At 39.8% G+C, this 14870-nt stretch overlaps 1 protein-coding gene and 1 long non-coding RNA gene across 3 annotated transcripts in view; one reads left to right on the forward strand and one right to left on the reverse strand.

Moving 5' to 3' along the window:
* LOC143031163 (uncharacterized) overlaps positions 1-6417 on the forward strand; it is a 57144-nt gene extending 50727 nt beyond the window's left edge. Inside the window, exon 4 of the long non-coding RNA XR_012966982.1 lies at positions 6151-6417. This is a non-coding gene — a long non-coding RNA (uncharacterized LOC143031163). The remainder of the gene's footprint in view (positions 1-6150) is intronic.
* Positions 1-14870, reverse strand: part of LOC143031150 (uncharacterized) — a 34097-nt gene that overhangs the window by 16403 nt on the left and 2824 nt on the right. For both annotated transcript variants that reach the window (XM_076194644.1, XM_076194645.1), the window contains exon 2: positions 7279-7372. The gene's annotated coding sequence lies outside the window, so the exon portion shown is untranslated. The remainder of the gene's footprint in view (positions 1-7278; positions 7373-14870) is intronic.

Genomic DNA, 14870 nt, shown 5'->3' on the forward strand with positions numbered 1-14870 from the left:
TGGAGATGTGTCTTGAAAGAGTTGATGATAGCAAATACAGTGTTAAGGAAGAAAGTCAAGCATAAGTACACATGGGAGAGGGTGGTGGATGGAAGGGTGGCAGATAGAGCGTTAATGGACTATATAGTGCTGACCAGGAGTATGGTAGGAAGAGTTAAAGATGTACATGTTCTAAGGGGAGAGAGTGGGGGAATATCAGATCATTTTCTGGTGGAAGGTAAATTGAGAGTGGAGAATAGGTGGAGAAAGAGGAAAAGGGCAGAAGGTAGGGAGGTACTTAGAGTGAACTGCTTAAATGAGAAAGAAAAGGAGACTGAATATAAGAAGCTGAGAGAGGAGTGGGAGGGAGTGAAGGATAGAGTAGAACTAGGAGTGGAGGAGGAATGGGGATTGTTCAAGGAGGGAGTCATAAGGTGTGCAAAGATGGTGTGTGGAACAAGGAGGACGGGAGGAAATAGAAGGAAGGGTAGTGAGTGGTGGGATGAGGAAGCAAAGAAGGGTGTAGAAGAGAAGAAACAGGCATTCATAGATTAGCTACAAATTAGGATGAGGGAATCGTATGAGAGGTACAAAGTAAAGAGAAGGGAAGTTAAGCATATGATAAAGCAAAGAGGAGAGCAGATGTGAAATGGGGTAAGAGTATGACAGAAAATTTTGAAAGTAATAAAAAGATGTTTTGGAAAGAAATTAAAAGAGGAAGAGGAGGCGAATCAAGTAGAGAAGAAAAGGTACAAGGTGCAGATGGAGAGATGATAATGGAGGAGAAGGCAGTGAGAGGAAGGTGGGCAGAGTATTTTTGGGAGTTGCTAAATGTGAAGGAGGATGGGGAGAGAAAGGTAGTTGCAGTGGGAAGTGCTAAGAAAATGAGTGATGATTGAGGAAAATGGAGGAGAAATAGGGAAAGATGAAGTGAAAGCAGCTCTTAAGATGATGAGAGCAGGTAAGGCACCTGGGTTGGATGGATACCATGCAGAATGTCTGAAGAAAGAAGGTACAGTTATGGTGGACTGGTTGGTGAGGTTATTTAATGTTTGTTTAAGAGAGGGTAGAGTGCCGGAGGACTGGAGGAGTGCCTGTATAGTTCCGCTTTACAAGGGAAAGGGGGGCAAGTGTGAGTGTAGTAGTTTCAGAGGGATCAGCTTGTTGAGTGTAGTTAGGAAGGCTTATGGGAGGGTCTTGATTGAGAGGATTAGGAGAGGAACAGAGGGAGTAATTGGTGAGGAACAGTGTGGTTTTAGGACCGGTAATGTAGATCAGATCTTTGTGGTAAGACAGATATGTGAGAGAGCCATACGAAAAGGTAAGGATGCTTTTTGGGCTTTTATGGATTTGGAAAAGGCTTATGACATGGTAGACAGGAAAGCACTGTGGGAGGTACTGCAGATATATGGGATAGGAGGAAGGCTGTTAAGAGCAGTCAAGAGTTTTTATGAGAGTAGTAGAGCTTGTTAGGATTAGAAATGGTGAGAGTGAATGGTTTGAGGTAAAGGTGGGACTTCATCAGGTATGCGTTATGTTACCCTGGCTGTTCAATCTTTACATGGATGGGGTGGTGCGAGAGGTGAATGCAAGGGTAGTGGGTCAGGGGTTGGAGATGGTTAAAGAAAAAGGAGAAAAGTGGGAAATAAACCAGTTGTTGTTTGCTGACAACACTGCGCTTGTAGCAGGATCAGAGGAGGAATTGAGGAAGTTTGCAAAAGAGTTGGAGAGTGTGTGAAAGAAGGAAGTTGAAGATAAATGTGGGTAAAAGTAAGGTGATGAGATGTACAAGGGGAGAGAGTGACAGCAGGCTGGAAGTGAGCATTTGGGGTGAGAGACTGGAGGAAGTGGATAGTTTTAGATACTTGGGTGCGAATGTGGCAGGAAAGGGAGGAGTGAAGGTGGAGGTAGAATGTAGATTGAGAGAAGCGAGTAAATGCCTTGGTGGATTAAAAAGTGTAATGAGAAATAGACATTTGGGAATGGATGCTAAGAGGAGGTTATATGAAGGAGTGATTGTGCCAACGGCACTGTATGGGGCAGAAACATGGAGCATTAGAGAGGAAGAGAGAAGGAGTTTGAATGTGTTTGAGATGAAATGCCTGAGAAGTATGATAGGGGTTACTAGGCTAGATAGAGTGAGAACAGGGGGGGGAAAGGGAGCTGGGAGATAGGGTTGATGAAAGAGTATTAGGATGGTTTGGCCACATGGAAAGAACGAGTGAAGAAAGATTAGTAAAAGATGTGTGGAAGGCATAGGTGGAAGGAGTGAATATGAGGAGGCGCCCTAGGATGGGGTGGATGGGGTGAAAGGGGCATTACAAAAGAGAGGAATGTCTGTTGAGGAAGGACAGGAGAGGACAGAAGATAGGGGTGAATGGAGAAGGGTTGTGTATGGATGATGCTGTGATGCATGAGGGGGAGTGGGTGGGGGATGGGGGGGTGAGGAAATATGTATGAGAAAAAATTTGATGCAGCCCAAAGGGATTTCTCCTTGTCTTCTCCTTTTATGCATGAGGGGACAGAGAGGGGGAGGGGTCGCCAAATTTATAAAGCGGCCTTGTTGTGGATGTGCTGTGTCTTGCAACACTGCTTCTGACCCAGGGCAGTGGACAGGATGCAGGGATGACCAATCATCCATGAGGTGCCAAGATAAGAGGGAAGGAAGAGGGTGGAGGGGAGTGTGATAGGGATGGAATGAGTGGGAGTGGTTTCTATGCCTTTTTCTTTTTGGCTACCCCCCATGTAAGGGGAAAAAAGCCTTTGGTATATGTATGATGTATGTATAAAATTGATGAAAAAGAAGTAAAGAAAGAGGGATCTGAGAAAGACCCGGGAGTGATCATCACAAAAGATATGTCCCCTGACAAACATATCAACAGAATTGTCGGCGAAACCTATAACTTACTAAGAGCAATAAAAGTAGCTTTTACCTACTTGGATGAAGAAATGGTAAAGAAAATGCTAGTCACAATGATATGGCCTAATTGGATTACGCAGCGGCACTGTGGTCAACCAGTACAAAAAAAAAAAAAATAGAGAATCCAGAGAGCAGCTACCATGATAGCCCCAGAACTATCAAAACTGTCATTGTTAAAATTGGAGTTACCAACTCTGGAACAGAGGCGAGAAAGAGGTGACTTGTTGACCATCTAGAGAATTATGAAAGGCATGGAAGTCCTTGACAGAGAAGACTTACTAAACTGGGATAGGAGAAACACAAGAGGACATGGAGAGAACCTTAAAAAGGACAATTATAGAAGTACCTGATGGAGGTGAGCCAGCTGTTGTTTGCGGATGACACTGCCCTTGTGGCAGGATCGGTGGAGGGATTGAGGAAGTTGGTGACAGAGTTTGGGAGAGTATGTGATAGAAGAAAGCTAAAGATACATGTAGGTAAAAGTAAGGTGATGAGATATACAAGGGGTGAAAGTGGCAGTAGGCTGGAAGTGAGCATTAAGGGAGAGCGACTGGAGGAAGTGGATAGTTTCAGATACTTGGGTGCAAATGTGGCAGGAAAAGGTGGAGTGAAGGTGGAGGTAGAATGTAGATTGAGAGAAGTGAGTAAATGCCTTGGTGGGTTGAAGGTGTGTAATGAGGAATAGACATTTGGGAATGGATGCTAAGAGGAGACTGTTTGAAGGAGTGATTGTGCCAACAGCACTGTATGGGGCAGAAACATGGAACATAAGAGAGGAAGAGAGGAGTTTGAATGTGTTTGAGATGAGGTGTCTGAGAAGTATGATGGGGGTTACTAGGCTAGATAGAGTGAGACATGAGGAGGTGAGGAGGAGAACAGGGGTGGAAAGGGAGTTGGGAGATAGGGTTGATGAAAGAGTATTAGGATGGTTTGGACACATGGAAAGAATGAGTGAAGAAAGATTAGTAAAAGAGGTATGGAAGGCAGATGTGGAGGGAGTGAACATGAGGGGACGTCCTAGGATGAGGTGGATGGATGGGGTGAAGGGGGCTTTGGGGAAGAGGGGAATGTCTGTTGAGGAAGGACAGGAGAGGACAGAAGACGGGTGAATGGAGAATGATTGTATATGGATGATGTTGTGATGCATGAGGTGGAATGTGCGGGGGGATGGGGGGGTGAGGTAGTGTGTGTGAGCAAAATTTGACGCAGCCCATAGGGATTTCTCCCCGTCTTCTCCTTTTATGCAATAGGGGGACAGAGAGGGGGGGTCACCGATTTAATGAGGCGGCCTTGCTGTGGATGTGCTGTGTCTTGCAACACTGCTTCTGACCCAGGGCAGTGGACAAGGTGCAGGGATGACCCATCATCCAGGAGGTGCTAAGATAAGAGGGAGGGTGGAGGGGTGTGGAGTGTATTCAAGGACGGAATGGGTGGGAATGATTTTATGCCTTTTCCTTTTTGGCTACCTCCCTTGTAAGGGGGAAAAAGCTTTGGTATAGGTATGTATGTATATATATATATATAAAATAGGTGAAAAGGAAGTAACACAAGTGGGATCTGAAAAAGACCTGGGGATGATCATCACAAGAGACAAATATATCAACAAAATTGTTGGCGAAAATACTAGTCACACTGATAAGGCCTAAATTGGAGTACGCAGTGACACTATCATCATCCAGTACTAAAATGAATATAAGGAAAATTGAGAGAATCCAGAGAGCAACTACGAAGATGGGCCCAATACAATGAAGAAAGATTGTCAAAGCTAGAATTACCGACTCTGGAACAAAGAAGAGAAAGAGTTGACTTGTTGGCATACAAAATTATGAGAGCTACAGAAGTCCTCGATAGAGAAGACTCACTAAGTTGGGATAAGAGAAACACAAGACAACATGGAAGGAAATGCAAAAAGGAGTTATAGAAGAGACCTGGAGAGAGAGAGAGAGAGAGAGAGAGAGAGAGAGAGAGAGAGAGAGAGAGAGAGAGAGAGAGAGAGAGAGAGAGAAACAGCTTTCCCCACACTGGTGGATGTCTTGAATAAATTGGATGAAACAATAGTGTGTGTAAAAACCATACAAGAACTTAAAGAGTAAATTAGACATGGCAAGATACAGAGACGGGACACCACAAGCCTAGTTCCCCGTCCCGTAAGATACAACTAAGTAAATACATACATACATATACCAAGGCTTTTTCCCCCTTACAAGGGAGGTAGCCAAAAAGGACAAGGCATAAAATCACTCCCACCCATTCCATCCCTGAATACACTCCACACCCCTCCACCCTCCCTCTTATCTTAGCACCTCCTGGATGATGGGTCATCCCTGCACCTTGTCCACTGCCCTGGGTCAGAAGCAGTGTCGCAAGACACAGCACATACACAGCAAGGCCGCTTCATTAAATCGGCGACCCCCCTCTCCGTCCCCCTCATGCATAAATACACACACACACCCCTAACCTCCTCAGAAACTACACCAAAAACTAACAATTAGCGACTGCTCCCCTCCTCTTCCGATTAACACACAAACCTATATGGGCGAGACAAGGTGCTACGAGAATTAGAAATCAAAGACATAGAATAAGTTGGAACTGTACATAAATTTGAGTCTAGGTATGTTAAAAGAAAACTAGAGAATTGGACACAAGACCCAACAAGTGTTGTTCCTTTCCTCGATATAACAGATTTCTATATACCGGATATCGGATATAATGGACAAAAAATCCGGAATGGGACTACTGGGCGTGGCCGTTTGGGCGCGGCCATTTGGTTGCCAGCTGACAGTTGGACACGGCTGTTTTAGCACCAGCCAAAGTTTATATATTCTAATCTTTTTTATAGACCATAAAATAGCTTTCTCAAGTTCATTTGGACACCAGCCAAAGTTTATATATTCTAATCTATTTATAAAATCTTTTAAAAATTAAAAAAAAATTATTTAGTTCATTTGGTAATTATGAGCAAGACTTATCAAGTACTCAATACCATCCATGTTTTCAAAGAACAGTTTCATGTATTCTTCTGTCTGCATCTCTATACTTTTTTAGTTTCTGTGGTTGTTCATGACCAGCCAGTAACTTTTCATAATATGCATCTCTATCTTTCTGTACTTTATGCAGGCCATCAATTAATTTCCATACGGTGGGATGTTGCATGCCAAGTTTGTATTTAAGTTGACGGTGGGGTGCCTCAGCATTATTGTTTGTGTGCTCTTCCCCATTTAACGTTCTCTGATAAATGTTCCAAATTTTAGGGCGAAATAGAGGAGTCCGTCTTACGTAAAAGAACGACCATCTTGCGACAGTTCTAAAAGAGCTAACTCAACTGAGGCTAAGGACTGACGGACTCAACTCAAACGTCATTCGTTGGCAGGAACAAAAGCGCCCTCTGTATGTACAAGTAACCTGAGCAAACAGCTAGTTTTCCTGTTTCTGAATATGTATATCATCTTTTAATTTATAACTGATATATTGTAATTTTGTATTGATTTATAAAATAAAATTGATAAAATGACAGATTTATAAAATCAAATTTATGGATTAAAAAAAAAAAAAAAAAAATTGTTTTTGGCACCAAAACAGCTGGCGCCCAAATGGCTGCGCCAAAACATACCCTACCCCAAAAAATCTGACCGGACAAACCCTCACTACAACGGATTTTCATATGTTATAGCGAGGGATCCCCGGTTATAACAAATCTTCGGATACAACGACAGACCCTGTCTCCATATCGTCCATTATACTGAGGGTTTACTGTACTACAATTAGGTCAGTGGTTTTTACCTGGGGGGTACCAGTACCCCCCAGGGATACGAAACCTTGAACCTGGGGGTACGATACATGATAGCCAGTGCAATGCTACTGTGTATTTACAATGAGAAAACAAAGCAAGGTTTGTATCACTATCCCTGTCATATGTTAGCATTGTATTTATATTGGATGGGGGTATCAGAATTTTTTTCCGAGATATCAAGGGGTACTGAAGGCACTGAAAAAAGGTTAAAAATCACTAAATTAGGTAAATGCAAGGCTGTGGATTTCTAGTTTGGGAAAAAGCATTAATTAAATTCATGCAACAAAATGGTAATGACCAACTTTTTATCAACGTTAAAAAAGAAAACATTAGAAAGTCTTGACCGAGTGTATTCTCCCTTACAATCTTGGAATATGTATTTCATTCACACACAGAAACAGCAAACTACGCAAACTATTACTAGTTTGATATAAGCATTAACTACTATCAGTTCCCTATCTACCTATATATCAAGGGATTTTTCCCCCTTATAAGGGAGGTAGCCTGGTCAAGTAGTACATGCATTTCCAAATACCATGTTACAGCAACAAGAACTTGGAAAAATAAACAAATAAAAAAATCTGCCGACCTGAATTTTCTTTTACCGAGAATGTGACGTCCTTATGCTTCGAGGGTCCTTGGCATCTGTAGTTCCGTCTTTTGAAATCGAACACAAAGTCATCCTGAAATCATGAATACGATTTTAGTAAATTTGTTGAAACATATATATATACAATGTATGCTGGCAAGACAATGAAAGAACATTTGACAGCAGAGGATAAACTGCTTTTGTGAGAAACACGGCATAGTGACACGGTCTTCAAAGTCTTATTTACGCAATGGACAAACAGAGTGGATCATAACCCCAACAATGTTCCCTCTAACTTTTTGCTGTGAATGTGTGCAGAAATTTGCTTGTGTGCAAACTTTGCCTTCTCCGAAAAGTACATGCGCACCCTTGGCAGCAAAGTCATTTCATTTGCAATGGAAGCGCTAGAGTTATGAGGAAAAAAAAAAAAAAAAAAAAAAAAAATATTGGTTCAACAGCTGGCAAGTTACCACACTTTTAGAGAATTTGTTTATAAGTTGATGTTTGGGTGGAAATTGTTTATTGAATGAATTTTAATATAATTTGAAAACCTTGTCTGTGCATATTTTTTTCTTAATGTGCACTAGTTGTAAAACATGTGCGCGTGCACATGTGCACAGCTTAGAGCAGCATTTCTCAACCTTTTTACCCTTGCGTAACCTTTAAAATAAATTGCATGTCTCAAGGAACCTCTGCAAAAAAAAAAAAAAAAAACGTATACCGTATCTCATTTTATTTTCATCGTAATAATAGGTAAGATAAGATGATATCTATATTACATTACTACAATAACCAAGAATATGTTGTGTGTGTTTAATTATATTACATATATGAAATTAAATAAAAAATCAAAAGTGCATTAGCTTATCTCACTTGTTCTTGCGGAACGCTTAGGGACCTTTTGCGGAACCTTAGGGTTCCGGGGAACCCTAAGGTTGAGAAACACTGACTTAGAGGGAATGTCACTCCCCACTATGTCTTCAAACCCCACCATGGACAGACTGGGCCTAAGACATTACAATTTTGACTATTTTTTTCTCTCCTTTTTTTTTCGTGTTTTATTTATTTATAAGGGAAATGCTGTGCCTTGCGACACTGCTTCTGACCCGAGGCAGTGGACAAGGTGCAGGGATGACCCGTCATTCAGGAGGTGCTAAAATAATATGGAGGGTAGAGGGGCATGGAGTGTATTCAGGGATGGAATGGGTGGGAATGATTTTATGCCTTTTTCTTTTTGGCTACCCCCCTTGTAAGGGGGAAAAAGCCTTGGTATATGTATGTATGTATTTCCCTTATAAGGGGGAAAAATATTTTATATACTTGTACATATTTATATTTTTTTTTTCTTTTTTTTTAGCATAAGGAGAGCCCTCAATTATGGATTACCCCTCTTTCTCCTACCAGCTGATGATGTAAACCCCCATGCACTATTTACTTCTTTATTAATTAATCTCACTTTCTATTCCCTAGCGGAAAGTCCTACAGTAGATCCCAAGATCTGTTGCCAGTCGCTGTTGGGGTGTGGAATGATTATCACTGCAACTTGTACACCACTGCCACGAATTTCTGTTTGGTTGGGAAACTGTCGGAATAAATTCATACCTCCCACCAGTCTTCTATGATTCTATTTGTAAGTAACTCTCAAGTGTATCACTACTGGATGCTCGTGGAAAAAGCACGCAAAATCATATCGTGATACTGGTAATAGAAAATAATAGCAGTGAACAAAATGGTTCCTAACCTTGCAAGTAACCCCTACAAAGAGAGGCCGAAGCACAAGATTTGTCGTCATTAAAGGAACAAAGAAGACGGTGAGTTGACTGCAGTCTTTCGGTACCCAGATGAATACGTAAATGAATAAAAATAAACATAACTTAATGTACGGGGCAGAAACATGGAACATAAGATATAGACCATAGACTAAAATCTACTGTTTCCAAATTTGCTGATGATACAAAACTGTGCGGAGTGGCAAATGATCACTCAAACCAATTAGATATTCAAGAAGATTTAGATCAATTACAGCAATGGTCTGAAAAGTGGCTAATGAAATTTAACACAAGTAAATGCAAGGTAATGCACATAGGTAAAAATAACAGTAAGTACGATTACAAGTTATTTGGTAATTCGTTAACAAAAGTGGATAGTGAAAAAGATCTCGGCGTAATTATCAGTAACGACCTCAAATCATCCAAGCAGTGTATTTCAGCCTCTGAGAAAGCAAATAAGATTCTGGGACTGATTGCGCGATCTTTTGATTTCAAAAGTCCATCACTCATTAACAAGCTATATAAATCGTTAGTTCGTCCACATTTGGAATATGCTGTTTCTGTATGGTCACCGAATCTCATTAAAGACATTGACAGACTGGAAAAAGTACAACGGCGAGCCACAAAACTGATTCCAAATATAAAAAATAAATCATACAAAAATCGACTAAAACACATGAATCTATTTTCCCTAAAAAAGCGTAGACTCAGAGGTGACTTGATACAGGTCTTCAAGATTCTAAAGGGGATTGACAACACCAAAAGTGACAAAATTTTCACATTCAATGAGAATCAGACAAGAAACAATGGTCTCAAACAGTCCGGACATAGATTCAATTTGGAAATAGGTAAAAACAACTTCGCCAACCGTGTAGTAAATGAATGGAATAAACTTCCTGCACAGGTAGTGCAATGTAGTTCAGTTCGAAGCTTTAAGAATCAGTTAGATAAATACCTAAGCAAGATGCTGTAATGATTATAATTTATCTTATATTATTTGCTTTTGTTTTGTTATCATTTGTCTGTCTGATTTTCATTTATTATTAGTTACATGTCAATTTATTATTATTTACTATTTACCTGTTTGTTTATTATTTAACTATACCTATGCATTTATTTATGTATTTTATTTGTTATTTACATTATTATAGTTTTTATTTATTGTTTTATTATTATGATTTTTTTTTCGCATCCGACCTAGATATGGATCAAAAGGTCTCCTGTCGGCATGCTCCGCCTTTGTAATCCTTTGTAAAGAGAGGAAGAAAGGAGGAGTTTGAATGTGTTTGAGATGAGGTGTCTGAGAAGTATGATAGGGGCTACTAGGCTAGATAGAGTGAGAAATGAGGAGGTGAGGAGGTGAACAGGGGTGGTAAGGGAGTTGGGAGATATGGTTTATGAAAGAATATTGGGATAGTTTGGACACATGTAAAGAATGAGTGAAGAAAGACTTGTAAAAGAGGTGTGGAAGGCAAAGGTGGAAGGAGTGAACATGAGGGGGTGACCTAGGATGAGATGGACGGATGGGGTAAATGGGGTATTGGGGAAGAGGGGAATGTCTGTGGAGGAAGGATTGGAAAGGACAGAAGATAGGGGTGAATGGAGAATGGTTGTGTATGGATGATGCTGTAATGCATGAAAGGGAGTGGGTGGGGGATGGGGGATGAAGAAGTGTGTGTGATTTCTCCCCACCTCTTTTTCTGCATGAGGGGATGGAGAGAGGGGGTCGCTGAATAAATGAAGCAGCCTTGATGTGGATGTGCTGTGTCTTGCGATACTGCTTGTGATCCAGGGCAGTGGGTGAGATGCAAGGATGACCTGTCATCCAGGAGGAGCCAAGATAAGAGGGAGGGAGGGAAGTGGGTGGATGGGAGTGGAGTATGTAGGGGATGGAATGGGTGGGAGTGGATTTTATGCCCTTGTTTTTTGGCTACCTCCCTTGTCAATTTATTATTATTTACTATTTACCTGTTTGTTTATTATTTAACTATACCTATGCATTTATTTATGTATTTTATTTGTTATTTACATTATTATAGTTTTTATTTATTGTTTTATTATTAATATGATTTTTTTTTTCACATCCGACCTAGATATGGATCAAAAGGTCTCCTGTCGGCATGCTCCGCCTGTGTAAATCCTTTGTAAGGGGGAAAAAGCCTTTGGTATATATGTATGTACATATCTATAAATTAATAAAATCTTAAACCTTCTGTGCTTATCTTCATGCATGGAAAAGGTGACGGCATAACCGAATCCCTTGTGTAACTATTTTACAAAATGCTTAAACTATCAGTATTGAATCAATGATAGTACATCACCAGCTCCTGTGGATCAGTCACGTCATCAGGATGCCTGAATGTTGCCTATCACATCAAATGCTATACGGCGAGCTGAGGGTTGGAAACTGCAATCCAGGAGGACCAAAAAAGTGGTTTAACCCATTCAACTCCGATGACGAGATGTCTTGTCATTTGGTCCAATAAAACAAAAAATCATAATAAAACAACAAAATGTTTGATGATCAAAGAGCACCAGAAAAATATGACGTCGTCAGTCCTCAGGAGGAGGACTGACGACGTCATATTTTTCTGGTGCTCTTTGATCATCAAACATTTTGTTGTTTTATTATGATTTTTTGTTTTATTGGACCAAATGACAAGACATCTTGTCATCGTAGTTGAATGGGTTCAAGACCGAATAAAGGCCGCCCTCAAACAACGTAACATCTCTGTTTACCAACTTGAAACTCTGACCACTGACTGAGAAAGTTGGAGATTAACAGTCCATCAGGCTGTCAACATGTTTGAAGCCGCTCGCACGAATATCAGGATCGAGGGACAAAACCGCAGACACGAACGCGTGGCATGAGGTCCTCCTGTTAACCCAGCACGAGGAGTTCCGTCCCACTTGCGGTAGGAGGATCTGTGCCTCCGAGTTTGGCCTAAGAAGTCACCTTCAAAGAAACTAGTTCCTAAAATTGATACCAAAACTATTATACCAAAGATGTAATAAGCGTTACACCATAATTAATGCTGATACTGCTATTGTTTTTATTCTTGCTACGATTCTAATCCTTTTACGAATCATTATTCAGGGGATAAGTACATCATTTTCGTTACTGAAGGAACTACCATGAGCACTGGCGGATATGGTGGTGGGGGCTGAAGCCCCCCACCCCACCCTACCCAATTTTTGCCTTTAACATCCCATTGTCAGAGAAATATTTGCTCATTTCTTTTCTAAACCGACCCTCCTTTTAATATATATCTAACGTAATTTGGATTTAATTGACACTGTCCGAATATTTTTGTTTTATTTCTTGTCATACTTGTACAGTAAGTCCTCGTTATACGGTACATATGCATTCCTGAAAACTTTACCGCAAATTGAAATTACTGTATACCAAACCCATTATAACATGTAATAATAGTATATGGCAGACGTACCTTTTCCCTGCTCTTCTTCTTCAAAACACGAGCGGATACCATATCTGTGAATTTTTCTTACTGTAACCAGAATCGAGGGTAATAATTATCAAATACCGTAACTGTGAATTTACTGGATAAAGAATTACCATATAAGAAGGACCCACTGTATTCTACTTTTCAGGAAGAGCCATGTATGTGTGCATGTATAAAGTTTTTTACCATTGCAATCTAATTTATTGACCATTTCCTCAATATACCTTTGCAAATAGCTTCAAAATGCTTCTAAAATTGTTCACATTTCAAATCCCCCAGCTGATTTGGGTCGCTTCACTCGCTTCCCACTCACTCATACACTCATTGTTTCTTGTCTGATTCTCATTCAATGTGAAAATTTTCACTTTTGAAGTTTTCAATTCCCTTTAGAATTTTAAAGACCTGTATCAAGTCACCTCTGAGTCTACGCTTTTTTAGGGAAAACAGATTCATATGTTATAGTCGATTTTCGTATGATTTATTTTTGATATTTGGAATCAGTTTTGTGGCTCGCCGTTGTACTTTTTCCAGTCTGTCAATGTCTTTAATGAGATTCGATGACCATACGGAAACAGCATATTAAAGTACCTCTGCCCCATTCGGTGTTTCCCTAAGCCAAATACACACAAATCGTCAACTTTACCTTCAATGTGGATAGAAGTTGAAATACCTAGAATTGACTAAATGATGATATAGCCTAAGTTAGAACCATACCTGAATATAAAACTCGTTACGACAACTAGAGAGTAAGAGACAGGACTGCACGGGCATAGCTCCCTTTCTGCCAACAACAATTAGGATGTCGTCGTCGGATTCCTGATTATAGTTATTTTGTAGTTGTAGCTAAGTAGCTTCCGTATTTTGTGAGCAGACTTGATCGTGTTTTCTGTTGTTACAAACGTTCTGGGCCTTTCACCCAGAACGAGTATAACAGCCGTAACTTACGGGAAGGGGAGATACGCTTGTGGTGTCATGTCTCTGTATCTCGCCATGTCTAGTTTGCTCTTAAATTCTTGTACTGTTTTTGCACACACTATTGTTTCGTCTAGTGTGTTCCACACCTCTTCCACTACTCCGTGGGGAAAGCTTTTCTTTTTTCATGTCTCTTCTATGATTGTCCTTTTTAACCCATTCAACTCCGATGACAAGATTCTTGTCATTTGGTCAAATAAAACAAAAAATCATAAAACACCAAAATGTTTGATCAAACACCAGAAATATATGACGTCATATTTTTCTGGTGTTTGATCAAACATTTTGGTGTTTTATGATTTTTTGTTTCATTTGACCAAATGACAAGACATCTCGTCATCGGACTTTAATGGATTAAGCTTCTTTCCATGTTCTCTTGCGTTTCTTCTATCTCATTTTTAGTAAGTCTTCTCTATCAAGGATTTCCATGCCTTTCATAATTCTGTAGATGGTCAGTAGGTCACCTCTTTCTCTTTATATTTTATAATGCGATTATTGTGATGCATCATCGTACGTAAGCCAGTTAATGCGTGTGCAAATATTTGACTCGCGGTTAATGTTACACATGTACTGGGCCCAGATTTGGCATCAGCAATGTTCATCATCTATGATGATAATATGATGAACAAAAAAATTACGTTACTTCATTTGACGATGATGAGCATGGGGAGGATGAAAGACAAGAATGACCACAAATAAGATATACAAATACAGACAAGGATGGAAAATTAATTCTAAAAAAGATATAAAATGGAATAAACTTAGTAACCATGTAGTAAGCACTGAAACTATCAGTTGTTTTAAAAAACGATTAGACAATTTTATGAATGGGGATGACAGGTCGTGATGGATACGGAGCTGCCTAGTGTAGGCCTTATGGTCTTTTGCAGTCTCCTTTATTTCTTATGTTCTTATATATAAAAAAATAAAAATAAATCAAATAAATAAATAAATAAAAAAAATCATAAAACAATGAATCGGAAAATAAAACAATTTCACTAAGTGCCTTCTACAATATTCACTACAATCTCGATTCAAAAAGAGATCATCCCAACCTGTATCTTCTTTATTATACTTGCCATCTTTCTAGTGTTCGTAAATCTATGTTCCGTTTCCTTTCTGAATGACCAGTTGGGTAAAATAACAGAATTGAATGAACATGGATTTTTAATGTGAAATTTACGTTGTCCAATAGCTTTTAATGTAACCATTTCACAGAATAAACAGATCATTCAAACACAAAAAAAAAAAAAATAATAATAAAAAAAAAAAAAGTGCGTAAATCAGACCACCAATTGCTACGGGTCACTATTTCTAGTGATCCTGCGAGGCTGATACACAGAGACTGGGCTCGTTTTTGTCAATCTTCAAACCCGCCAATATTTTC

Source organism: Oratosquilla oratoria, chromosome 12 (assembly GCF_046742065.1).
Source record: "Oratosquilla oratoria isolate Oo_2021 chromosome 12, ASM4674206v1, whole genome shotgun sequence".
In the NCBI taxonomy this organism is placed as follows: domain Eukaryota; kingdom Metazoa; phylum Arthropoda; class Malacostraca; order Stomatopoda; family Squillidae; genus Oratosquilla; species Oratosquilla oratoria.